Source organism: Panthera onca, chromosome D1, assembly GCF_046562875.1.
Source record: "Panthera onca isolate mPanOnc1 chromosome D1, mPanOnc1 haplotype 2, whole genome shotgun sequence".
NCBI classification, from domain to species: Eukaryota; Metazoa; Chordata; class Mammalia; order Carnivora; family Felidae; genus Panthera; species Panthera onca.
In genome coordinates, this window is record NC_138348.1 from 28,734,556 (window position 1) to 28,759,225 (window position 24,670).

General features: G+C 43.3%; 1 protein-coding gene across 2 annotated transcripts in view; it reads left to right on the forward strand.

Moving 5' to 3' along the window:
- The first annotated feature begins 4,432 nt into the window (after positions 1 to 4,432).
- LOC144612948 (uncharacterized) overlaps positions 4,433 to 24,670 on the forward strand; it is a 131,908-nt gene continuing 111,670 nt past the window's right edge. For both annotated transcript variants that reach the window (XR_013550172.2, XM_078433353.2), the window contains exons 1-2: positions 4,433 to 4,548; positions 9,740 to 9,926. The gene's annotated coding sequence lies outside the window, so the exon portion shown is untranslated. The remainder of the gene's footprint in view (positions 4,549 to 9,739; positions 9,927 to 24,670) is intronic.

A 24,670-nucleotide genomic window follows, 5' to 3' on the forward strand; every position in this document is an offset into this window, starting at 1 on the left:
ATAAGTGTAAAGTTCAGTGGGATTAAGTATATTGACATTGTGAAACCATCACCACTGTCCATCTCCAGAACTCTTTTCATCTCCCCAAACTGACACTCTGTACCCATTAAGCAACAATTCCTGTTCTCACCTCCCCACACACCCTGGCAACCAATGTTCTACTTTCTGTCTCTATGCATTTGACTATTCTAGTCATTTAAGTGGAAACATAATACTTGTCCTTAAGAAAGTGTATATGAAAGGTATATTTCTTGAGAACATGCATATCTAAAAATGTCTGTGGGGTGCCTGGGTGACTCAGTCAGTTGAGTGTCTGACTCTTGGTTTCGGCTCAGGTCGTTATCACAGGGTTATGGGAGCGGGCCCTGCATGGGGCTCCTTGCTGAGTGTGGCGCCTGCATAAGATTCTCTCTCTCTCTGCTCCACTCCCCCCCCAACTTGCACTTTCTCGCTTGTAAAAAAAAAAAAAAAAAAAAAAAAGTTTAAAAAATGTCTTTATTTCTCACTGATTGATAATTTGGCTGGATATATACATTTGTGCTCGTTGTACTTTTCCCTTCTAATTTTGAAAGCACTGTTTCAGTATGATATACCAATTAGATCATGGACTCTGGAGCCAGACTGCCTGGTTCCAATCCCAGCTCTTACCATTTATTAACTGTGCTATTCGGGCAAATGTGTACTTTGCTCCCTTGTACCTCAGATTTCTCACCTGTAAAATGGAGATCGTCATAGTACCTATGTCATAGGGCTTTTGTAAGGATGAACTGTAAAGCACTTACTTTAGTAGAGTTAAAGTCTACCCTGAATATCAGCTACCACTGCCTTCCAACTTGTAGTGCTGTCAAGGAGTCTGAAGCTGTTTTGATTCTTGATCCTTTCTAGGTCACTCATTTTCTTTTTCTTTAGAAGTGGCTAAAAGTCTATTTGTACCACTATTCTGAAATTTCATAATGATGTTCTTTAGTGTAGGCTCATTTTAAATCATTTTTTCCTGAGCACTCAAGAGATTTTTTCAGTCAGGAAACTCATGTCATTCAATTTGGGGAGATCCCATTGATTAATGAAACAATTACGTATTTAATGATCCAGTCTTTCCTTTTTTCCCATGTATTTTCACCTATATCTTTTATGCCTTTTATTTTCATATATTTAATGTTGAAGAGCTCTGCCTCGTTCTTATGTCCTTTTTTTAAAAATAGCCTGTTCTTGTTTGATAGATTCATATCTTCTTTTACCTCTCTGAGGATTGTAATTAAAAAACCACTTTTCCCCTCCTCCTTTTATAGTCTTCATTTTCTCTGTTTGTTCTTACCACATCTTTAATATTAGAATCTTCCTTCTAACATCTGGTGATTCTTGGTATCTGCCAAGTAGGCAGAAAAACACTGATTAGAAGCTCTGTGTGTGTGGATGGGGTTTGTCAACTGTGGGTTTCACCACGAAGCAGTTTTTTTTTTTTAATGTTTTTATTTATTTTTTGAAGGAGAGAGAGAGAGTATGAATGGGGGAGGAGGAGAGAGGGAGACACAGAATTCGAAGCAGGCTCCAGGCTCTGAGCTGTCAGCACAGAGCCCAATGCGGGGCTCAAACTCACAAACTGTGAGATCATGACCTGAGCTGAAGTTGGTCGCTCAACAGACTGAGCCACCCAGGCGACCCTTACCACAAAGCAGTTTTACTGGATCTGATCAGGAGCCGTTCATGTCACAGAGAAGAAATCTTGCAATCTCCTCTCTGGAGGACGTATATCAGGCTTCCAGCCTGCTGGGAAAGAGGGTTTGGGCAGTATTTACATTTTAATTTCATCCTCTTGTTTTTTAATGCACTTTCCCTTTCTAGAAAGTAAGCCTTCAGTGTTTCTGCTGCCGCGGAGGACAGTAACCCGGCTATAATGACCTGGAGAGGATATCTAATTACTCTTCAACAGATTTCCAACCAAAGCTCTGTTTTCTGCTCTGTTTCCCAGTTCTGTACTTCAAACTGGGATTCTCTTTTGGTGTTCGTATCACTCATTTAGAAGTTGCTTTCGTGGGTCTTCTGTCAGTGCCACTAGACTTTTTTTTTTTTTAAACAAGAAGGGAGCAATTGTTCATGCTGCTGTTTTCACTTTACTCACCAAGAACATCTTTCCAGGTCAATAAATGTTCTCTGAACTATGTTAATAGACGTCTTGTATTCCTTCATATAAATGTGCCATTATTTATTTAATCAAGTTTTTACTGCTGGGCAAATTTAGGTTATTTCCAAATTCTTGGGGTGCCTAGGTGGGTCAGTCAGGTAGTGATTGACTCTTGATTTAGGCTCAGGTCATGATCTTGCATCTCTGTGCTGGTGGCACAGAGCCTGCTTGGGATTCTGTCTCCCAGTCTCTCTGCCCCTTCTGCACACACACACACACACACACGCACGCACACACATGCACTCTCTCTCTCAAAAATAAATAAATGAAACTTAAAAAAACCCCTACAACAAATTCTTTATAAGCAAGAACGTGTTAAATGTTTTTGTTGCAAAAATTGTGTCTACACCCTTAATTATTTCCTCAAATTCAATTCACTGCTCCTTATGACAGTACCACTTTTGACAGGTCATTAATCCCATGAGGTGCTTTGTGAAATTATAAACTTTCTGCAAACAAATATGTTTGGGATTGCTGACATTCCGTGTGGGTCAGTTTAAAAAGCTCCACAGCTGATTTTGTGGTCCAGTTCAGTTTGGAAACCACCACAATCACAGACTCAGCTCCTGTTTTACCCAGGAAAGCTGTGCTCATTGAGGCCTGAGTGAAGCAGAAGAAAAACCGGCAGGTGTCTTAGTCCATGTGGGCTTGCTATAACAGAATACCTAGACTCAGTGGCTTATAAACAACAGAGATTTCACACAGTTCTGGAGGCTAGGATATCAAGGCACTTGATTTGGTGTCCGGTGAGAGCCCATTTCCTGGTTCAGAGGGTCATTTATTAGCTGTGTCTTCACATGGTGGGAGGGGTAAGAAGCTTTCTGCAGCCTCTTTTTATAAAGTCACTAATCCCATTAGGTTCTGCCTTCATGACCTGATCACCTCCCAAATGCCCCACCTCCAAATACCATCAGAGTGGGGATGAGGTCTCCACATGAATTTGGGGAGACACAAACATTAAGTCAGTAGCAGCACTGCAGGAGGATGTCTGGTTCAGGATGACAAATAGCCCAACGTTAGTCGAAGGCACGCAGCATAACCCACCTACTTTTTTATCATCAGGATGTGCTCAAGGGCCTATACGGTGGGAAGTAATGCCTTTCGAATAATTTTATTTAAACAAATCCACGAATTAAGGCACGGTTTGTTTGGAAGCCAAACTTTGTAGCCTACACTCAACAAAAAAAAGAATGTTTAACACTGTTGAGAATTTTGAGGGAGGCCTCCAGATGGAAGAAACAAGCATCATTTCAGAAATGTCAAATAAAGGGCCAAATCTATTAATTCTCAAGCCTTAATGAGCAGAAATCTCACAAGACAAGCTTGTTAAAATGCAGATTCCTGGGCCTCATCATTCTTAATCTAACTGGTCAGTTATAACGTAGGCCCTAAATACTGAATCTGTAGTGAGGATCTCTGGAAATCTGATCCAGGTAGTCCCTGGACCACGATTTGACAAATCGGCTTTAGATAATGTTTCGCCAGGAATTACTAGGGTTGCTTGAATCTGAAAACATCTCTAGAATTCTCTTGTTAGCTGTCACAGGATCTCGGGGGGGGGGGGGGGGGGAGGGCGCGGTGAGGCTGAGAAAACTTTTCCCCATCAAACAGGGCAACAAGGCCAGAAGGCACGCTGGTGGTCCAGTCTGGAGTGGTTTTCATGGAGCTGAGTGTGCGGGCAAACGTTTGGGAAGTTAGGCCTTCTAACCGTCTGACCGACTGTTTCCTGGGGTTACTGAAAATTCATGCAACCCCTTTAGACAGCAAAGCTGTCGCGCTGGAAGCTACACAGAGCCTCGGAAAGGGCTTTTAAAAACAGTAATTAGAGAAAAGGAAAAAACAAGTCGGCTTGCCCTTTGGTCCCAGGAAGAGGAAATGGCCGCTCAAAATTTGGAACCATAGTTTTGGGAGTCCCTGTTCTCTGCCCCTTAACTGCTTGTAACCTAATAACGCTCCCCTTTCTTTCTTTCTTTTAGGCCCGCGGTCTCTACTTTGAGTAGCTCTAGAGTCTGATTAAGGCGCCCACACTCGGATCTCTGACCCGCACAAATAGCCGACCGCCCACCCCCTCACGGGCTGGGCCGGGAGTCGGGGTTCAGGCCGAGAGGGGTAAAGTCTCCCAGGACTTTCACTGCGCGCTTGAGAGGGGGCGCGGTCCTCGCCGGCCCAGTCCCGACGGCGGGTCGAAGGTCGCGGGCTGAGAGGCCCGCGCCGCGCAGCCCCGAGTCTCCCGACCGCAGCTCAGAATCCGGGCGCCGGGCTGCCGCGTGCTTGGCGGGCGCACTCAGCGTTCGGGCCGCCGCGCCCCGCGCCCCGCGCCGGGCCCACCCTCTCCCGGGAGACGCGAGCGCCATCGGCCGCCCACGGTAAGCGCCAGGTGCCCCGCGGACGTTCCGGAAGCCGGCGGCGAGCGAGCTCTGCGGCTCCTCCGGCTCCTCCGCGCTCCCGGCTTTCAAGCTCAGATCCGAGGCGGCTTCGCGGCTGCGCTTCCGCGCCTTCTCTTCCGCCGCAGGGCGAGCTGTGGTGCGGAGGCTTCCCCAGCGCGCGGACCACACTCCTGGGGCCGGGGCGCAGCGTCCCCCGACCCCGGCCTCACTTTTTGCCCTTACACACTTGGCCCTGGCACAGACAGGCTGCGTGTCTTCCTTGACAAGTACGCCCCGTTTGCCCGGCCAGGACGAGCTGCCCGCTTTCTCTTTGCTCAGCTCACGAATCCCTTGTAGAAAACACACCGGAAGGGGGAGTTTTGGGCCAAGCGATGCCTTATCTGTCCAGAACGCCCGCCTCCTGCACACCTGGTTTTAATAAGAGCCTAGGGAGAAATATGGCTAGGGGCCCGAAGGATCCCCAAGAAATTCCGTCCACAGAGAGAAAGAAGGGTGCACATGGGTTGCACGTGAGCAGACGCACTCAACTGTTAACAAGGGTTTGTGAATACCTCGTGCACTTTTCAACTCTATTTGTAGTTGGGAGAGGATGTAAGTGGTAGTGATGTTGGAAATGGGATATTAACAGCAGTAAAAACCACATTTATTAACACTGAAGACAGGAAGATTGCACAGTTATGCACAATGTATTCTTTTCTTCCCAGTTTTAATAACAAAACAGGAATTTTGAAAAACAACCGCCACCCCTTCCTGTACTCCCACCGACTTAATCCATGCGCACACGTATTTTTTTTTTTTTTACATAGTTGCAATTAGGGGTACATGGCATTCTTACTTCAAATTCTGGAACAAGGGAGGTAGATTACATCCCGACAGAACGGATGTCTTCATTAGTTCTAGGAGAAAGATCTTTCAGTGCACGAGCTGGAAGTTAAAGATTGTATCATGCTTTCAACCTATATTACAAAAGTTTAAAGGATAGACATGAAAGGCTTTTTAAAAAGATCCTTGTGAGACACATAAATGTAAATATATATTCACACACATTCTTTTTGCGTCTTCATTTAAAGCCAGGGACAATTTTTTTTTTCCAACATAGTTCTTTGATCTTTATACTCTTAAGGAAATAACTACCCTGTACTAGAATTTTGAAAGCACTAGTTTTTCATCATTTTTTTAACCCCCTAATGAGTATTTAATCAGAGGCCTCAGGGTCTTGCACTTCTGTTCTCTCTGCCTGGAATGCTTTTCCCTTGCCTTTGCTTTGCTAGCTCCTCCTTATTTAGATCTTAGCTCATATCCATTTACGTGCCCACCCACATGCTTGGACAAGGATATTTTGTGTTTTTCAAAGCACTAACCAGGATCTGAAATTATTAATTGATTATTCCTGGCCCCTCACCTCGGTAATGTAGGGGACATTGCTGTTTTACTTGCTGTTCTATCCCAGAGCCATATCCCCCACTCCCAGAGTCTGCCAGGACTGGTATTTAGTGACTAAATTTACTGAAAACCCAATCTTTGTAGTATAGTGTAGCCTTGGGAGCACTTGCTGAAATGTGACCCTGGAGGAAACATCTTTAGTCTCCTGTTCCCCACCCCTTTTTCCCCTTGGTGACTTGGGTGCAGCTGCTTTCTGATCTGCTGGCCCTTCTTGGGGCCCCACCCAGGCCAGCCCCAGGAAGTGGGCCCTGGAGGCAGATGGGGCCTCAGGCAGTTTTTCTGGGGCTGGATTTTGGACTAGAGAGTGGCTGGGATTCTCCCCCAGAGGCCTGGGACTGCTGGCCGCACAACCCCCCTGACCCTTTAGCACTTCCCAGTGCTTGGCTGTACGCATGAGGCTCCAAGGTTCGTGGTGGGAGAGGCTCATGAAAGATGCTCTGTTATTGTTGGACTCCAGGCACAGGGAATAATTAGGGGGGTGACATGCGCTAAAGCAGAGGTCTTTCCTTGTGGGCTGGGCTACAAGGCTGCAACGGGCCTGCTTGCTGGCAAAGGCCGTGGATTCCTGCAGATTCCTACGTGGTTCACTTCTCAGAGGAAGCCTTGATGAGGAAGAGGCTGGGAGTGGGGGCAGAAAGTTCGGAATTTCCCGTGGTTCCTTGGGGATTGATTGTTGCAGAGAACCACGGGGCCAACACCAAGGTGAAGTGGCTGGGCCTGCTTGCCTTTCCTCAAGGCCCCATGCGGCTCCCAGGGGCTTACAGGCTGCCTAGCGGGCCTGCATGTTTAATGGGCAGAGCCGGAACCGCAGCTGTGGGAGGAACCAATGTTCTGGGAACTGTCGGGTGCCAGAGCGAGAAGCTTCTTAAGTTCCTCAGTGCTGAGCATGGTGCCTGGCACGTGGTGGGTATTTAGTAAGTGTTCGTTCAAGTACGAAGGATGAGAATGCCCTTAGCGCTGTGTTTCAAGCCTGAGTGTGTCCAAGAATGTAGACTCTGGAGGCTCACTGCCTGGGTTCAAATCCTGGCAGCTCCACTTATAAACTGTGAGCACACTATCATACTTCCCTGTGCCACACTCCGCATCTGCAGGATGCAGATAATAATGTTCTCCACTTCGTGGGGTTGTTGGGAGGTCGAGATGTGGACGTTTTGGAAAGTACATAGAACAGAACCTGGTGCATAGTCATAGGGTTAGTGCTAAACAAAAATTAAAGATAAAATATGGAGAAGGTAACAGTTCCTTCATGGGGAATGGACAAGGAATGGAATCAGGGAGGGGCATATAAATTGTAATTGTCATTTTCTTAACCTGGGTGGGTACATAGGTTTTGTTATACTGCTATTCTTTATACTTTACACATATAAATGCTTTAATAACTGTTCAATATATAAAACATTAAAAATTCAGTGTATCCTGTACTGCATTTTAACACACTGAAGACTATTGCAGCATTAATTTGTACAACCTATCTTACTCTTGAACAACCTTATGAGGGAAGAACTATATTATTTCCAGTTTGTAGATCTGAGGCTGAATAACTTGCTTAAGGTCTGCACCGTTAAAATTTTTTTTTTTAAAATATTTATTTCTGTTTTTGAGAGAGAGAGAGAGAGAGAGCACAAGTAGGAGAGGGAGAGAGAGGGGTAGGTACAGGATCCAAAGCAGGCTCCGGGCTCTGAGCCATCAGCATAGAGCCCAATGTGGGCCTCAAACCCATGAACCGTGAGATCATGACCTGAGCTGAAGTCAGATGCTTAACTGACAGAGCCACCCAGGTGCCCCAAGTCTGCACTGTTAAATAGGAAAGCCAGGATTTAAATCGAGTCTGGGTTCTTAGTTCCTGTGTATGGCTTTCTTAACGTGTCACAGATATAGCAGGTTGTATCAGAGCTTTAAAAAAATGGAATTCATTACTCTGCCTATGTCCACTCACATAAAATTGCACACTGAGGCTTAGCTGTCAGAATTTTCAGAGTCATGTGAAACCAGAAATAAGCTGGATACAGAAATAGCTGACTGCAAATGGCCGCTCCTGACCCTCTACTTAAAATTTTATATTCATTGAAACAGCCTCCTATTCTCATAGTTCACTTAATAATAAGAAATGTTATACATTTTAATTTAAAATAAATGTATACAAAATGAGATGTCACTTATATGTGCTTTACTCTGTATGTAGAACACATATAAATCTTTATAAAACATATATTGGGATTCCATCTAAGATTTCATTAGGGGGAGCCTGGGTGGCTCAGTCGGTTAAGCGTCCGACTTCGGCTCAGGTCACGATCTCGCGGTCCGTGGGTTCGAGCCCCGCGTCGGGCTCTGGGCTGATGGCTCAGAGCCTGGAGCCTGCTTCCAATTCTGTGTCTCCTGCTCTCTCTGACCCTCCCCTGTTCATGCTCTCTCTCTGTCTCAAAAATAAATAAACTTAAAAAAATTTTTTTCTTAAAGATTTCATTAGAAAAAAGGTCTGGGATGCAAGAAAGAAAAAAAGAAAATTGACTATCACTGGCTTAAGGGTATAACTGAGGTTTAGGAATTTGATGGTGTGTGTTAAATTGTTATTCAACATTTTTTAAATGCTTTTATGTATGAAGCATTGTGTTATGCACTTAGGAAAACTAAGAGATGATAGAACAGTTTGATATTCAAAGTTGTTTGTAGTCCTTCAATATGTAATACATTAATATATAGTTGACTTTTGAACTATAGGGGTTTGAACTGTGTGGATTCACATATATGTGGATATTTTTCGGTAAATATAATACAGAACTGTAAATGTATTTTCCCTTCTTTAATAATGTTTTCTCTCTACTTGCCTTACTGTAAGAACATAATATATAATATATACATAACATAACATACAAAATATGTGTTCATTGACAAAATCTGGTGTTTGTATGTTATCAGTAAAGCTTACATGGAATTTTGACTTCACAGGCTGGAACCCCTAATTCCTGTATTGCTCAAGGGTCAACTGTACTATTGACCATTTTGGAACTTATGATACTATACCAAGCTGAGTGTATTATGAACTATGAGATTCCTATAATCAAGGTGTTTGGGAGAATTCAAGGAAAATATCAATGATTTCACAAAGTCTCAGCATTTGAGCTGAACTTCAAAGTTGGAAAAGACAAGGGGGAAAGGAGGGAGGCTCAAACCTGATTGAGGATGAACAAATGGCAGTGGAGGGAGGCAGGGTGTGATAGCAAAGCTTGAGGTCCATTCAGGGAATGGAAAATAGTTGACTATAGTGATAGGTTCTCTGTAGTGGGGATGCCTATAGGAGGGCAGGTTGAAAGAATTTCACATGCCAGACTAAGGGGTAGGTAATGGGGAGCCACCGAAGGTTTCTAAGCATAGTTGTGATAGGCTTAGTACTGTGATCTGGAACATTCTTCTGATACTTGCTGTTAAGAGGAAAGAAAACAGAGATATGAAGACCAGGGAGTAGGCTATTGGGATAGTCATAAGGATTTAAACTAGTATGATGGCAGGGGACAAGGAAAAAAAGGGTGATGGAAGAGGTATGGCTGGAGCTAAATTTATAGTTTGATGACTGATGGAATGTGTGGACAGAAGGAGAGGTAAAAAAGACTAACCATTTGAGATTGGATGCCACTTACAAAATGGAGAAGTCAAGAGGGGGAGGAGCTAGGCATATTTTAAAAATGATGAATGGGTGAAGATCTGAGGAATTCAAATTTCTATTCTATAGGACTTCTCTGAGCCTTTAGAGAGAATGTATCATACGGCATTTCCCAGGTTGTCCACAGAAACCCCCTCTCCTTCTCCCTAAACTTCAAGTAAGAAGCAAGCCTAGTGCCTTGGACCTTTAACAACCCTAGTCCTACATTACAGCAAGGAAACATCATCCAGGAAGGACACTGTGTTCTGGAACCCAGGTGAGTTTGCATTTGCCTATCTCTTCAAGCAGTTTTTGTAGGTCCTATTTCATCATGCCTCTAATTTATAGCATAGGGAAAGTGTATTATAAGCTTTGAAGGAAACACGAGTGAGAATTTCACACTCCTGCCTGTAAGGTTGGGAAATCGTGGGGAAATTTTGAATTTTCTTGGGAATACTTCGCTCTTCCTTCTGAAGGCTTGGAGGAGGTGGAAGCTCTTTTCTGTTACTGGTGCTCTGCTACAGCTCTTGCTTGTACATGGTTTCCTTTGGAACAGGTCTTTGGGTTTTGAGGCATCATGCAGGCGTTTTATACCGGATCATCCGAATTGACTCATGTCGAGGTCTGCTGCAAGCTGTTCCAAGTGACATTGAAGGACATGATTCCAGTTAAATCAAAGACTTCCCTTCCTGGAAAGTCATCGCTGTGACTAAAAAATAATGAAATTATATACAAAATGTAAAATTAGCATTTCAGCTTTTAAGTATACAATTCAGTGACGTGCAGCATGTTCACATTATTGAGCAGCTATTACCACCATCCATCTCCAGAACTTTTCCAACTCCCCAAACTGAAACCCCATACTCACTAAACAGTGACTCCATATTCCTCACTCCCCACCCACCCCTGGTGCCCACCATTGTATTTTCTCTTTATGAATTTGACTACTCTAGGGGCCTCATGTAAGTGGAATCATACACTTTTATGTGGCTAGCTTACTTCACTTAGCATAATGTCTTCAAAATTCATCTACACTGTAGCATGGGTCAGAATTTCTTTTACTTTTAAGGCTAAATAATACGCCATTGTATGGACAGACTGTATTTTTTTATCCATTTATGTGCCTATGGACCTTTGTGTTGTTTCCACTTCTCTGTGATCTTGATTCAGTTCTTAAAGTAGTCCCTGCATGGGATTTCCATACAAGTTGGAGATGCCTTTCAAGTTTGTTTTAGTTATGTTTGAGTTGATAATAGAAAATGACAAACCATCTCACTAAATCAAGATGTGAAATTGAGTTCATTAAACTTTAGAGAAAAAAATACTCTCTAACCCAGACTTCAAGTGGATTTGGATAGCAACAGTTCTGTACTTTACTGGGGGGCTTGGCTTGGTCCCAGGAGCCCACCGGGGATGGACGGGCGCTAACTCTGCAGTTGAGAGATAAGTATTGGGGCTTTGCTGTGCTTTCCTACATCCTTGCAAAGCCTAAAGCTTTCGGGGTGGGGGGTGGGGGGGGGAGCAGGGAGTAGTAGGTTGGCTTGAGATCCAGGCCTAGACACCATGGTCAAGAATTCAGCTGTTGCCCAGGAACATGCTGCTTTGGAGGCCGCTATTGGTTCTTAGTTTTGAGTAGGGGCAACACTAGCAGAGGACTTTGGTGCAATGTGGAGACAGGGAGAGACCACCAGAGTCCAGAGCTCAGCCCAGCTTCCCACACCACCCTTTCTCCTTCCCTGAGGACTTAGATTTAGAGAAAACAAAATAGTTTTGACTGAGTTATTAGGTTGGAATAATTTCAAGTCTAGTTTAATGAGTTTCTCTTCCTCTGCCAGCCTTATAGGGAATCAGTTTTATCTTTTGAATTTACTGGTTCCCGCATTGTATGCCTTGATGCCTTGGGGTGCTGCAGTAAACTTGCAGGGTGCCATGAGATATATTAAGTTTTTAAGGGAAACACAACTGTACTTGACATTTGTGGGATGCCCTAGAACTACTTGCTCGAGCTGTTCATAGTTTTAACATGAGATTGTGCTACGTTCCTTCCAATGGTGTCATATCTTTGTGAAGCTGGGTTTTTGGTGCAGCTGTGATAAAAACTGAGTGCCTAATGAAAATCAGGGTAGAGTAGGAGATGGGAGCAGCAGTTTCCAATCTGATTCCAAAGTGTCAGAAGTCACACAGTGCCCAATAGGTGTACACCATCCATTAAGAAGTAATTGTGACCATTTAAGAAAGAAAATCTGCTCTTTCTTCAATTTACGTGTGTTATTCTTTCAAATGGCCACTCAATTGTTAGGACATAAATACTTAGTAAATTGTTTGGATTTTAACACTTATTAAATGGAACTGTTAAGTATTTCTTTCATCCAAGGGGTGCCATAAAAAATTACTGAGACGCTAAGGGCACCATGTACCACGAGAGTTTGGGATTCTTTGCTGTAATTTATCAGAAAATTCCCAAAGTATTTACTTTTAAATATGTCAAGGATGGGACTGGAGATGAGGTAACAAGAGAAATAAAATAAACACTTTGCTTTGAGATTTCCTAAAGTAAATGGCTTTATTTATGTATTTTTGATTATAAAATTAATATGTATTATCGGTTATTTTAAAAATCCAGAAAGATACAGAATAGAAAATAAGACCTCCATATTCCCATTCTCTGTTCCCCTCCCACCCCAGAGATAACAGCTATTAACATTTTGGTGAGTATTCTTCCTGACTTTTATTTCTCTCACATATATTTAAGATTAGATGTTATATAAAAATTGGATCATATATATTCTATTTTGCTTATTGCTTTTTAAAATTCACTATATCATAGCTATCTTTCCCTGTCAACATGAATAGATTTGTAATCATACTTAATGCGTATATATTTACTTTAAACAGATTTACAAATAGACTTTCAAGAGAAAAAAGCCTCTCAATTCTAAAACCTAATTTATTACTGACTGGTAACTCAACTGACTGGTTGGGTAGCTCAACCATGCCCCCTTGTGGCATGATACGATATTTAACATTTTTCTTTGAAGAGTTGTGTGTAGGCCTTGTATTCTGACATGGAAGATACAAAGGTGAATGAAATAAGATCTGTTTTAGAAGCTCACAGTCCATAAGAGGAGATGAAATGTATAATTAAGTAACTATGGGAGGACATAAAAAGTAATTAGGTATATCATAGGAGAGCTACATTTAAAACCCCCTTAGGAGCAAGGGGTTAGTCCATCTGTGAAGATTAAAGACTTCATGGCACACGATGGCAGCAGCAACAACAATAATAACGGAAAACATTTATTGAGTTTTTAAGCCAGGCACTGCTCTTTGCACTTTTTATAGCAAAGATGGAATTTCTCTCTTTTAGGCTTTACACATGGGAAAGATTTCAACTCAGAGGGGTTATAAGGAGATGGAATGGGGCAGGGGATAGTACACTATGTGGGGGAGCCGCAGGAACAAATGCAGGAGAGTCTGTACAGAGAGGACTGGGCCTTGCAGATTGCCTGGAGTGAAGTGGGAAACAACATTGAAAAGAGGCTAGTGCCTTGAATCCCAGGCTAAGGAATGTGACCTTAATTCTGTTGACAGGCATTGGTAACCAATGATTCAAGAGTTTTGATCAGGAGAGTAATTTTATCAGAGGGGGGGCTTTTAGAAGATTCACTTTTTCAGCAGCGTGAAAGATGAGAGGCTCATGGTGGAGTGGCCAGCCAAGAGGCTACTGCAATAGTCCAGGCAAGATACAGTGCCACTCTAGAGAGGTGCGGCAGCAAATGGAAAGGAGAAATGAAAACCTTAGTTAGGAAGGCAGCAATGAGAGGATCTCTTTCTTGAATTTCACGGTTTATTACTGATATAAAGCCACGGTAACTTTCGTGAACTCTGAATGGAGGTCTTCCTACCCAATGGTTCATACATGAGCTAAATAGATTGATTTACCAGTGTTTGATGACTCATTTCCTCCCTTTCCTCCAAGAAACTTGTTATTTTAGGGACACCGGCTAGAACATTATTCAGCATCTCATCTGGTAATTTTGACAGGGCCCAGGTCCTCTGGCAGGGCATACCATTCCTAGCCATTATCTAAATTTGTGATGGTGGCATGGTATTTCGAGAATGGTTTCTTCCAGTGAATATTAAAACAGAGGGAATTTGCTGAAGCAGAGCAAACAAGGGCTGTATTAGACCTGAGGAGCTGATTCTAAGGATGGGAGATAACTGGAATTGCATGATCAAGGGACTGCAGTGCAACTGCTTTGTGGCCAATTAAAAAGATGAGACAGTTGGGGAGCCTGGGTGGCTCAGTCGGTTAAGCGTCCAACTCTTGGTTTTGGCTCAAGCCATGATCTCATGGTTTGTGGGTTCAAGCACTGCATGGGGTTCAGGCACAGAGCCTGCTTGGGATTCTCTCCCTCCTGCTCTCTGTGTCCCTCCGCACTCACTTTCTCTTTTTCTCAAAATAAATAAACTTCAAAAAAATATGAGAGAATTAAATTAGATGATGGGAGTTTAGCTTGTCTTCCAAAATAATCTATTTTATTTTATTTATAAATGTTTACCAAAGAAATCCAGCCTTTAATATTATAAGCACCTAGTTCAGTGATTCTCAAACAAGGTCACCCATTCATTGGTGAGCCATCAGGATCTTCTTGGTAGGCTCAAGCCCATCCCATAAATGTATAGGGTGTTATAATAAAAAGTAAGGTACATCAGCTCACATTTATCTCTAATAAAGCTAATAATAAATGATTCAGATATCTTCCTCCCAGTTCTTGGTTATCACCAGCTTTCCCCTGCCTATGTGGGAGTGTCCCTACATAGTCTGAGGGTCACTGATGTGGAAAGAAGTGATTATATTGATTGCTCTTTGTGCATTTCCCCAGTAACTAGTGAACTTCTCTGAACTTCATGGGTCCTCTGAAATACTGTTCCTTGAGAACCTATCTTGAATTATGTCACATTTTAAGGATAAGTAAGTTGAGTGAGGGAAAGTTATGTCAGGTGTTTCTATGGTATCCAGGACCTAGAATTCAAAAAGATTTACATGGCTTTTCTCTCTGAATGTTAGAGGTTATGCTTTTGCTCGTGGCAAAGAGCTTTGACTGAATATACCATATAACATAACATAATGCCGTTCTTAAATTTGTGGATCACTAATTAACATGCTTGAGCTATTTCAAACTTTGCTGGAGTCATAATTCAAAACTGATTTGTCAACAGTATATAGCAGTATCATATTTCAGACCCTATCAGATTATAGTTATGCACTTTATCACTTTTTAACCATTTAAATTACATTCCTGTTAATAGGATCTATGTTTTAACATCAACAGGCAGATTGGTGGATTGCATGGTTCGTGTCTAGTTGAGTTTTTATGGCTAATTGGGCACATATGTACTAAACTAACTCCTCTATTTAGAAGTGAGGGATTTTACTAAAAATGAGCATATTTTTATTACAGGCAGTTTAGTTTCATCTGCTTAAGTAGTTTTAAAACATGAACCATTTTTCAGTACAACTGTGTCTTAATGTGTTAACTGTATTTTTTAAATGCAGATTTCTTTCACTAGCTTAATGGGAATTCACAGAAATCATAGCCTTTTAATTAAAGCCAATCTGTTTCAGTACCAGACATTCTGAAAGATTCCAGTGAACCAAAAAAGAACACATTTCTGCACTGGAAGTGTGCATATGGGACCCTTCAGAAGACTGACAGAAATGCCTGATGGAAGGATTTGAAACAGGAAAAAGATTAATAAAAAGAATGTCAGAGTCGTTTTCAGAATAGCTTAAATAATGTGTGTAGTGAAATAATTTTCTACACCAAAGGATGATTTGATTGAAAAACTGTGACTCTTGCATAGCCTTAATGCTATAAAGTCTAAATCTAACTTCAATCCATTTAAACTAAAAAAAGCCCACGATAGCTATATTTTTCAACCCTAAAATTGGTATAAGTGACTATATTTTCAAAACTAGTTTAAGAGGTCTGACAAGCAAAAATTGGAAGACAAAGGAACAGAATATTTAACATCGAAAGGACCCTGGAAAATCTGGAATGTATAGTCATTGTAGTGTTAGTTGTAAGGAAATCACAGGATATGTTTGGGTAGAGTTTGGTCAAACAGAAAGAACCTGAGACCGGAAGTCAGATGCACTTAACTAGCTTTGGGGCTAGACAGGTCACTTAACCTTTCTGTGTTTCTATTTTCTCCATTGTAAAACAGTGACTATATCTACCAAAGCTATCTTGTGGTTAATGTGAAGATCCTAATGAGCTATTAGGTATAAAAGCCTCTGGAAAAGTAATGCTAAAGTGTTATACAAGTGGAATTATTTCTGTGGTTTTGAGTGACCATGGCCAGGCAGAGAACATGTTTTTTTGTTTTTAATATTTATTTATTTTGAGAGAGAGAGAGACACACACACACAGAGATAGAGAGCAAGTAGGGGAGGGGCAGAGAAAAAGGGAGACAGAATTTCAAGCAGGATAGCGCAGAGCCCGATGTGGGTCTCGAACTCACAAACTGTGAGATCATGACCTGAGCCGAGATCATGAGTGGGATGCTTAACCGGCTGAGCCACCCAGGCACCCCCAGAGAATGTGTCTTATTTGCCATTGCCTCACTCAAGTGCCTAGCACCTGTCTGGTGTAAGGAAAGAGTTACACCAGATTTGAAGGAAGGAGGGAAGGAAGGAAGGAAGGAAGGAAGGAAGGAAGGAAGGAGGGAGGGAGGGAGGGAAGGAAGGAAGGAAGGAAAGAAGGAAGGAAGGCAGGAAGGATTTTCTTTGCTCTAGTTTTATTTTCTCCTTCAGAGACTTGGGCCAAAAAAATAAAACTAAATGTGTGGTTTGGGATTCCTTAGAGTTTTACACAGGTGCACCGTGCTGGTACCCATCCAAGTCTGAACCGCATGTATAAATACAAATATAGTCTGGTAGATATCCTAGTATTACATGTGTACAGGATGTTTTGTGGGATTTCTTTCCGTGGTATTGGATTTGGCAACTAGAACTGTAGTTGCAAAGGCAACATTTTAAAGAAAGCCAATGACAACGTGCCCCCGCCCTTCCCTCCATTCCCTCCCTTCTCCTCTCCCCTACTGTGGGGCAGCCTTCTTGGTCCTCCTACCTCTGGTCATTGACCCAAGCCTTTTCTGTCATCCTGAGGGCCTTTTATGGAGGTTATGGGGCGGGGGGGGGGGGGGGGCGGCGCGAAGGGAGAGAGAGAGTCTTCTTGGCTGTAGTCTTTTGGCGCAGTGGTGTCCATAATTTTCTCCCCTTTATGCAAGGGAGAGGCAGAGGCTGGGGGGTAATTGCTTCAACAAATTAAATGAGGGGAGAAATTCCTTCTTGCTTGCAAGAAGGGGAAACTGGCATTAGCTTCCCTATTGGACTCCTGCTTGGGTAGCAGCCTTGCAGATGTGTCCCCTGGCTTAATGAGCAGAGGAGAGGACTGGAGAAGGATGGGGTGATGCTGTGGGGCTCACTGCCGGGTTGATGTGGCAAGGATCCCCTAGTTTACTGTGGTCAGGTGTACATTATGGAGCAGGGCTGTTGGGTGCGGCTCTCTTGCTCGTTTTCTGGCCAAAGAAGAGGGTGGCCCATTGAGCGAGGAAGCACGCTGAAGAGTCACACTCCCAGATGCAGCCTGCCCTGCAGGGGAGGCAGGTGAGGAGGGTCAAATTGAGTCACGTTGACATCTGAAGCTGAACTAACTAGCAATAAGTGACAGTGACCCAGAGGTGATGGAACTTGCTGGAGACCCACCACTCCAATGGGGAAGGGAGGCTTGACAGCACACAATAGAAAGCAGTGGTCACAAGGTAGAAAGACAGAACACGAAGCCAAACCCAAACTGTTCCATGTTGTGCGGCACTGAGCAGAGGCTCTTTCATGAAGGTATGACATTAATTAGAAACTGTCCTTGTGTGGTCTGACTCCAGTTACTTAATCACAGAATCCAGACTCTGAGCAGACAAGACCTTAAAGATAAGTCCTTCTAGGCTAGTGGATTTCAGATGACGTCCTAGGCAGTCTGTGGTGGGGGTGGCAGCCTACAGAAGTTGCTCAGGACCCCTGGGGGAGGGATGAGGATGGGTTTAGATGAAGGGGGTATGGAGGGAGGTAGATATACTGAGAGGGTGGGACTTCTGGTTTCTCCCCCTTAGCTAGAAAAAGTTTGCTTTTATCTGCTTTGTACATGAGGCTTCATTGCAACATTACTTTTGTTCAAAGGCTTCCCCAATTTAAAGACAAAGCTTCCTTATACTCTACGCCTCTTACTTCTGAGATTAATAGATTGAAATTCGTACTGGGGGAAGTGGTAAGCCACAGGCCACAGAGCCTTGCGTGGCAGATTCAGGACACAGGTCATTCAGGTCTTTACCCTGTTCCAAACCGAAGAGTGGCATTAGCGTCATGAATTCAAGGTGCATTTACTAAGCAGCTACTAGATAGAGTCATGCAGTAGGTTTTTATTTCTTCTTCTTCCTAAAAGATTCATGCAGTTATTGTGTCCGTTTGGTGCCTTTATTGCCAGAAAAATAACAGCCAGCAGGGGCTTTCTTGGGTTACCTCGGTAAGAGATCTCTGCAAGTCAAACACTATTAACTTTAATGAAGCGGCTTTGATGGTGGGGAAGAGACAGCTGACACCACATTTCCCTAACAATAAACCACTCTGACAGATAAAAACAAACAGGCTCAAGATAACATATAGCATTTCAGAGAACAGAGCCAATAATGAACGCAGACGGATGTGAGCCGGGCTTTCCTCTAAGGCTGTGTCCCTCCATCTGTTGTGGAAACTTCTAAAAGGCAGGGTAGGATGATCTAATCCGGCTTTTACAGAAACCACTGCCTGCGTTATTATAAGGATGGCCCTGAAGGGAAATCTTAAATAAACCTTGTACTACCCTGGGCTCTTTCTGAAGACTCTCTTTGCTCCGTGTTAGGTATTACATCTGAGCACTGATGGTGTGTTTATCCAGTGTTAGCTGCTGTGCTCATGTAGCCCTGCACCTTCCTGGCCATGTGATGGTCTAACTTGCTGATATCTCCCCACAGGGTGCACTCTCAGCCACCAGAAGCGAACCAGTGCCCTGTGGTCACTCCCTACGGGGTCACCAGGGCTTTACTCCGTCTTGGCAGATCCCAACAGGGAACTTGGCCTAAAACAGTAACAGCAACAACAATAAAAACCAGCCAGCATTAGACCAGGGTTGGTGTTAATGTCTGTTGGAGGCAGCAAAGAGGAAAATGTTGTGCAGTTTGAGCTTGAACATGGTTTGGTTATTGGTCATTAAACCCAGATTTCGGTTAGACTAGGAGGAGTAACAAATATCATTTTTGTAAAAAAAAGCTTATTTCAGTTCCCTCCCCAGGCGGCCACTTAACAAAACAGCCTACGGTGTATCCTGTCACTGGGGGGGCTGCTTTTATGTGTACAATGGGGGAGGGATGGTTATGATTGTACTTTTGAGTTTTTAAGTCCTTTTCTACATGTATTTTCTCATTGATCTTCACAGCCTTCCTACCGAAGTAGATTTTTGATAGTCTCACTGATTTGCCCAGGGTCATACAGGTAGTAAGCACCAGAGCCAGGAGTGGGTGGATTCCAAGGCTTATTCCGCCCTGATGGAAAGCTCTGAGAGTTCTGTGTGTGTGTGTGTGTGTGTGTGTGTGTGTGTGTGTGTGTGTTGAGGGTAGGGCATGGGGGAAATGGCTAGCAAGCAGAAGAGCCTGCCCTGAATTACTGTTGAAATCCACTGATAATTCCAGAGCCCTAGCATAGCCTTAAAGGCCACGCTCTTTCCTTTGGAGCTCTTTCCTTACTAAGACAGTTAATAAGTTGCCCAGCTACCTGCTTTCATAATGGCAGTAATTATTAATGGGACTCTAACTCAGAGTTGGAAAGAAAGAAAATTCCCATTGCCTCTTCCCACACCCTCAGCTGAGATCAGATTTCTCTCTGTTAGACACACTGGATATGGGTTAACGAGGGCCCTTACTGTAGGGGTGGGTGATGATGATGTAATTAGCTCTAGCCTTTGTGTTCAGGTCCTCAGGCAGGGGACAGGGGCCGTGAAGGGACTTGGGGCACCATGAAAACATTCCTCTGTCTTCCAGCCTGAGAAAGCGTCTTAGAGGCCAAGGGGACTGGGTTTTGTGGGAGCCCTCTGTGGTGGCCTTGCACCGATTCAGAGTTGCTCCGGGGATTTCTCCTGGCCCCTTTTCTCTACATCACAGCAGCTCTAAGGATGCTCCCTCCAACTTTGACTCTGGTTGCTGCAGGCTAACAGCCCAACAGAAGACAGAGTTTTAAGTGGGGGCTGAAAATAAGGGATGCTTTAGGCCCAGAGTTGATTTTTCTGATATTTTGGCCTTTTCACCCAATATATATGTACGTATGGATGTATTTATTTATTTATAGTTTATTTATTTATTTTGAGAGAGAGAGAGAGAGAGAGAGAGAGAGAGAGAGAGAGAGAGAGAGGAAGACACCATGCACACCACATGGGGGAGGGGCAGAGAGAAAAGGAGAGAGAGAATCCCAAGCGGCTCCACAATGTGGGGCTGGAACTCAAGAACCGTGAGATCATGACCTGAGCCGAAATCAAGAGTCTGACACTTAACTGAGCCACTCAGCGCCCCAGTATTTATTTAGTTTTTAAAGTAGGCTCCACACTGCTGTGGGGTTAAATTCCTGACCTTGAGACCAAGAGTCTCATGCTCTACCAACTGGGATAGCCAGGTGCCCCTCACTCAGTATTTTCTGTGCAGATGAAATCATAGTAACATGAACATCAGGGGCTTGGTCAAGGGAAGGACTGCAGTGAAAGTAGCTTCAGGCGCATGAGGGGAGTGTGTGGTTTGTTTAAGAAAAAGTGGAGGATGTGGGGCAGATTGGGTGGGTGTCTCTGAGCCTTGGCTCCACCTAGATCCCTTTCAGCTTGGAGCGCCCCCTTCTGGACTGCTCTGTATCAAGCTATACTTGAGCTCTGCCCTGCCATACATGCCTCTAGTTTTCTTCTATCAGGAGGAATGCGGGGGGGGGGGGGGGGGGGGGGGGGGGGGAGGAGGAGTAGGAGATCTGGGCAGGTTTAGCAATTATTAATTTCGGAACATCACAAAGCTCTGCCCTCTAGTGGTTCTTTGGGAAACATTCACATTCTCTTAACAACACCACCACCACCAACAACAAAGACAACATTTAATGCTGATTCTATTTAAAACCGAATGGCCAGAGAGAGAGAGTGAGCAAGATGACTCCAGAGAACAGAATCCCTGAAGCTCCACAGTTGAAAACTCCTTTCTGTTTCAATTGTCACTCCCTGGCCACTGACAAGTTTAGGAACTGTCCAAACAAGTTTAGACTATTTTAATAAAAGCATGAAGCAACACATCCCTAAAAACAAAACTCGGTTTGTATTCCTCAGGATTACAGGATAGTGCCTCTAAAGCCCTTTTACTTGTGGCCCTTGTTTGTTTACATTACTGACTGATAACAGGGTTGATTCTTGGATGGCAGCAACCTCCTGTCTGTTTCTTTATGAAATAGCTCTTTGGCATTTCTTACCCTCTAACAAGTATTCCTGTTTTCTTGCATGTTGAGAAGAAAACGCCTTTAGTAACATACCCACCTTAAAATTCAATTTTCTCCCATTTCTTCAAAGTAAGGACAGATTTTAATTTATATGGCAAGCTGAACTGTGTGCTCTCTTCCTAAAGTTTTTAACTTTACCCTTAAGTTGACTCTTGCCTACTCGGTGACCTTGCACCCTAATTTTTCCGTTTACTTCCTGTACCGTATTTGAAGAGCCAATAAATCACATCTTAGGTCAGCCCTTTCCTCAACATGAATAATATTTGTATTCTCGCTGTGCAACACAATTTTACAACAATGCCAATTTATTTTTTTGGCAGCCTAGACTTTCATTCTTTTTTCTTTGCTTTTTCAAAGCCTTATTGAATTTCAAGCCTCTCTCTTAGCTCTTGTGGTGATTACTGCTTTAATGCACTAACTTTTCACCTCTTAAGGCTTATCTGGAAAATATCACATGTGAGGTCCTAGGTGGGCTGCCTCAGTTTGATGGGGGTGCAGAGCAGAATTGGGTCCAGTCAGGCTGTGATGTGGAGGCCAACTGGGAAGAAGGGATGGTGAGACTGGCCACGGTGAGTAGATTCTCACCTGGTGCTTGGGTTGACCACTAACAAGTTTACTACCCACCCCCACCCCCTACATAGGACCCACCTTTAATTAAAATAACATACTTTAATGATCTCACAATCGTTGGTTTGTTTCCAGAAGCTATCAGGTTGCGTGTGGAAAAGTCAGTGGAGCAGAAACGCGATCCACTGACCTCATCACCCAAGCCATGGAGGAGGGAAATTCAGCATCTGGCACAGGGAGGGTAGAACCAGATAGAATTTTTATTTCAGTCATATCTTGTAAGAGCCTGGCTTTTTTATGATAAACTCTGGCTAGTTCTTACTATTCCTCCCCCTTGTGAAAATCATTCAACTTTTAGTTTGTACCCATTTTTGTTTGTGTCTATATGCTGTGCGTGTACGTGTGTGTGTGTGTGCATGTGTGTGTCCATGTGTGTCTGTCTGTTGGAGGGCTTAGAATTCTTACTTTTTTATGTTCTTACACAGTGTGAAATTCATTGAGCACCTGCCCAGGCAGTCAGCAGTATTTACAAATCTATGGGAACTCAGAACTTCAAAGTATCATACCTCTCATAAATCATTGGGGGCGGCTGGGTGGCTCAGTCGGTTAAGCGTCCGACTTCAGTTCAGGTCATGATCTTGCAGATCGTGAGTTCGAGCCCTGCATCAGGCTCCGTGCTGACAGCTCAGAGCCTGGAGCCCACTTTGTATTCTGTGTCACCCTCTCTCTCTACCTCTCCCCCCTCTCTCTTTCTCAAAAATAAACGAACATTAAAAAAATTAAAAATATTGGGGCGCCTGGGTGGCTCAGTCGGTTGAGCGTCCGACTTCGGCTCAGGTCACGATCTCGCGGTCCGTGAGTTCGAGCCCCGCGTCAGGCTCTGGGCTGACGGCTCAGAGCCTGGAGCCTGCTTCCGATTCTGTGTCTCCCTCTCTCTCTGCCCCTTCCCCGTTCATGCTCTGTCTCTCTCTGTCTCAAAAATAAATAAATGTTAAAAAAAATTAAAAAAAAAAAATTAAAAATATCAATATTGTGGCCCAGTTTGCCTTTAAGGTAGGTGTAGCAAAATGTTAAGAGAAAGGGCCCTGCAGTCAGTTGAGTTTCCTGTGTGATGGTGGGCACTTTACATATCCTTTTTAAGCCTTACTTTTTCACCTGTAATATGGTAATGACAATGACACGGGTGAGGAATCAATGAGGTGGTTCATATAAAGCACTTAGCAGCACATAGCGCTCAGTAATACCAGTTTTTATAATTGTGAAGATGGAAGAGCCATCTTAGGGGATCAGTTTGCATGGTGTAGATCTGGACTATGGGGTCAGAAAGGCCCGAGTTCGGACTCCTAACTCATAGGTATTAGCTCATCAACTCTGGAACCTCATACACCACACGAGCCTTTGTGTGCTCCTCCGTAAGCTGATGACCGTATCCTGTCCCCCCAGGGCTGTTGTGAGGCTTTAGTTAGGTACAGGATGTACTGTGCTTGGCACATGGAACCTAACACGTGTTAGCTGAGTTCCCGTTCTCCAAGTCTTCTAGGATGCTGGGTGTTGTCTCCAGTAGGCATTTCAACCCTAGTTTTACTTGATATGAGTCAGAGATAAAGAAAAGGGGATCTGTTAGAACGACACCACCCCTACCCTCAATTAAAAACAAACATTAAACACTTTCTTTCAGATATCTTCAAAAACCCGGGAGACTTTGGCTCCCCAATTTAAAATACTAAGTCAACGGAAACAAATACTGCTGTTCTGTTAAAAGTAAATGAATGCGTATGTTGTTACGAAACAATGGGTTGAAAGTTCTCCTAATCACTCTGAAGGAGAACAAAACTCCCTGACTGAGAAGTATACAGGGTGCCACAGAAGTTCTTTGGGGCCACCAAGTGCTTTGGATGTTAATAATCTGGTTGGAAAGATGCCATGGTCGTGTACCTTCTGTGTGTGCCTCAGTCTTCCCCCTTGTACCTACTAACATAGCTCTGGGCAGAATTTTTGGTTGAGTGTCTCAAGAGATTTTTCTTCTTTTGTAAATAAAGAGGTCAGCCTATAATCAGTGCTTTCTCAGGGCTGTAGAGGTGAGAGAAGGGGTCCATTGACATGGGAGCTACACGGAAGCTTCTTTCTGCTTTGCTCAGACGTGGGGCCTGTCTGCTCTGTGGGCAGGTCCGTGAGAAAACAGCAACACCCGCTTTGGTGTGAGCAGTCTGTTTTCTGCTTACATACACAGACTTGATTTATCATCTCAGTCCGGACAGCATCTGAGTCTAATTACCTGGGTATATGAAAGTTCAGGAGATCTCAACTAAGTTTGCAATTCAGGGATGCGCTTTACCAGAAGCAGATGGAAAAAATAAAACACTTTAGTTTATGACTATTTTTCTATTTGGGGGAAGGAGAAAGAACAAAAAGAGTTGCCAAATTGATCCTTGTCAAGCACTAATTAAATATTATTCATGATTAATTCTGATGTTGATGTATTCAGTGTTTTAGCGGTGTCATAAATATCTAAAAGAATGAAATAACTCACTTTGTGTAGCTATAATAAATCATGCATACCACAGTTCCCACGTGGCCTCATGAGCCAGCCCCTTATTATTATGTTTTTAATACATACACTTGTTAGTGACTTTCATGGAATATTATTAGAGATGTGAGAAAATAATTTCCTAATTATGCCTTGCTGTTGGCATTTCATGCAGGTAACAAATACTTTTAAAATTATGAACAGTTTCTAATTGTTTCTATTGTTTAGAGATAGATATTGAAATATTTACAAATGAAATGTCTGGGATCTGCTTAAAAAATACAGGTTGTCTGAAAGAGGGGTGAGTGGGTGGGAA